Below are 3,624 nucleotides of genomic sequence, written 5' to 3'. Positions count from 1 at the left end.
TTAATGGAGAGACAAAGGAGTGGGATGTTGGATTACTAGAGAAGTACGTTAGTCCAGATGATATACCTTTCATTAAGAGTTTGGCCATAAGCTCAACTCACCACAAGGATTCCTTGTGCTGGAATTACACCATAAATGGTCAATACACAGTAAAATCGGGATATTGGGTAGCTCCAAACCTAATGAGGAATGATGAAGAGAAGCAGACTCTGGAGCCCAGCATAACAAAACTCCAAGCCTTTGTTTGGAAAGTAAAATCACCTCAGAAGATATGTCACCTTATGTGGCAACTGATAACAGGACTAGTTGCTGTTACGAGAAATCTAACACGCCGGAACATGAGATGCGATAACTACTGTCCAAGATGTGGAGAGCCAGAAGTAACCGCTACTCATGCCATATTCGAATGTCCGCCAGCTCTGCAAGTATGGTCCCTAGCATCAACACCATCTGATCCTGACATCTTTCCTTTGTCTAGCATTTATGCCAACATGGACTACCTCTTCTGGAGGAAGAATGACATAGTTGAGCCAGAGCTCGACAGAGACCCTTATCTTTGGATAATCTGGTATATCTGGATGACCCGAAATGATAAACTTTTTAGGTGAATAGACAGAGATCCTATGGAGCTAGTCAGATATGCTGAAAGCGAATGCCAGACTTGGTTTAATGCGAATGAGATAGTACCGGAAAACCCACAAGAGCTTCATAATGAGGAGTCCCAAGCCATATGCTTGGATAATATATGTATCGTGGATGGATCATAGACTTCAATGGCACAGTTTAGTGGATGTGGATGGGTTTGGAAGGATAGCATAGGAAAGATATAACTTATGGGAATGCGTAACTTAAATAGGCGAGAATCTGCCTTACATTTATAAGTGGAGGCACTGCGGTGGACGATGGAGAACATGCTTCTATATTCCTCGTCTCAGAGCTTTGGAACACATTGCAAGGATCTAATAGCGATGATAAGGGAGCCTCAAGCTTGGCCAGGTTTTGGAACTTATTGGAGGCAATAAAGACGCTTCAGCTATGCTTTCCGGAACTTAAGATCTCTCACATCCCAAGAGCACAAAATGGAATATCTGATTCGTTAGCTAAGTCTGCTAGATCTTTTTATAGGAAGCTTTGTTACATTGGTTGTTCTATTCCGGTCTGGTTACCCAGACCACCTCAAGTTCTTTCAGTAATAGAATAGCCGTTCGATGTCAAAAAACAAAGGAAAGATTATTTCAGTCTTACAATAATTAGGCTAGATTTTACGGTAAGTTGTTATTATTAATTTCAATGTTGTAGTTGTATTAATTATATTGTATAGTTTTTTAAAAATAATTTCATCTAGAAGCAAGTTGGGTCCAACTTTGTGTTTCTGTATAGATTAGATTTTAACACGTGCTTTTAAAACAAAGACTATTTTTTGGTTTTATATTTTATACTATTTTGTGCGGTGATTTCAAAGCACATATTATTTTAACCTTTTGATTTTATATTTTACATTTCTTAGGTTAGAGATTTTGGTTATGAAATCCATAACTAAGTTTTAAAAAATTAAAAAGGATTTTTAATGGTTATGAGAATGATTATGTTTATATTTATAATAATTGGGTATTTGGTCTAAAGAAATCAAATATTATAGGGCATAAAGAATATTCACAAATATTTATTTATTACTATTTCAAAGATTTATTTAAATACATGAGTAGGTAACAAAATATTTAAGATTTATTAACTACCGAATTTAAAATATGTGAGTTATAATTAAATTTATGCACATTTTATATTTAATTAGTTTTAAATAATTTTGTTTATTTTGTAGCGAATTTTGACTCGCTATATACAAAAATGTATTTAACAGCATGGTAGGTTATAACCCATATTATAACACGAGATCATTATTTTACCAATTTTTTTAAAACAAATAGGCATATAATATACTATGTTTACTTATAATATTTCATATTTTTATAAAAACATATATGCATAATTTATTTATAAGAAAATTAAAATAAACAGTTTATTTTAAAGGATGTAAATATAAAATAAAATAGTCCATCTTTTTAACTTATTTCACATCGGTGAAAAATCATTTTAATGTTTTATAATTTAATAACAATATTTTTTAACCCGTGGTAGAAAATATTATGTTTTGTACAATGATTTAAACAAACACTTTAATTGACCGATATAAAATTTATATAATAGGGAAATTGCCACAAGACTGGTAAACATGAAATTCTCCCTATAAAATAACATAGGAAAGTTGTATTAATGTTTTTCTATATGAATATATGTGGTATCAAATTAGGATATTTTAAAGCCTTACCATAAAAATTGTTTCCTTATAAAATCAATCATTAATAATTACTCAATTTAATATATTACCATAAATAAGTTCACTGAGATTTATTGTTATAAATATTAGTTTTTTAGACTTAAAAATGTTGCAATTGTATTAATTATAGTGTATAGAATTTTTTTAACGACTTCACCTAAAAGCAAGTTGGTTCTAACTTTTTGTTTCTGTTTTAATAATATTGATTTAGGGTGTAAAATAAATTGTAGGTAGTTTGTGGTGTTAATTTACCTAAATTTAGACATTTAGGGGTTGAGATCCATGCATGCCGTTTTGTGTGTTTATATTTGATATACTATGGATTTTACCATATTTTAGCCATGATATATAATTATTTTAGAGTCTATTTATTATATTTTAGAATCTTTTTAGAGTCTTTACAGGTCTAGATATGTTTTGGAGCAATGTGGAGATTATGGAGCATTTTGAAGCTAAATATGGAAGAAACTCGTAGCTATTTAGAAACCAGCCAGAGTAGATATTCGGATAGAGTGTCGATCGAAAAAAATCTCTTGTCGTCGATCGACATCGGGCGCGTAGACGGGCCGACTTGTTCAAGGCCGACTTAAGCCCATAGATCCACATAATTACAAGACTGCCTCTTGCCGGCTCTTCCCTAATATTTATGTGTTTTGCCATTGTATTAGGCTACACACACTTTCTTATTTTCGATTATTCACAGAAAATAGTTTTAGGGTTTTTAGTAAATTTGGAGAGAAGATTCAAAACCCTTTCAGAGCTTTGTATTGGAACTCCATTGATTTCTTAACCTTATTCTATGCATTTTATTCAGACTTTTGCTATGTTTTGCTTTGCTATGTCTAAGTCTTTCTCTTTGTTAGATTTAGGGCTAATTTGGGTTATGAAGGATTAGCCAAAACTATATAATTGCTAAGGTGATAAAATATCAATCATTAGAATTGCTATTAATGCTTGTGTTCTAGAGTAGCTAACTAGAACCCTGATCTTCGGATTGTAGACAACTACGATGGTAGCTTCTTCACTTGAATTGATTCCTTTGAACTAGGTTGTTTAGATACATACGACAACTGGGCTAGGAAGTTTTGTGAACCTATCGGATAGGACTCTAAAACCGGTTTAAGGAAGTGTCGTTCGACACTATAAAGGCGGCAACGATCGACACTCATTTCATATTCACATGCAATAACTCGAAAATTTGACTTAGACAACTTATTAGACTCACATGTGACAGCTGGATATATCTATACATTAGAATTCGAGTTCTAGAATATCATACACATACCTTA

Source organism: Brassica oleracea, chromosome C4 (assembly GCF_000695525.1).
Source record: "Brassica oleracea var. oleracea cultivar TO1000 chromosome C4, BOL, whole genome shotgun sequence".
Classification (NCBI taxonomy): domain Eukaryota; kingdom Viridiplantae; phylum Streptophyta; class Magnoliopsida; order Brassicales; family Brassicaceae; genus Brassica; species Brassica oleracea.
This window is presented reverse-complemented; position numbering follows the sequence as displayed.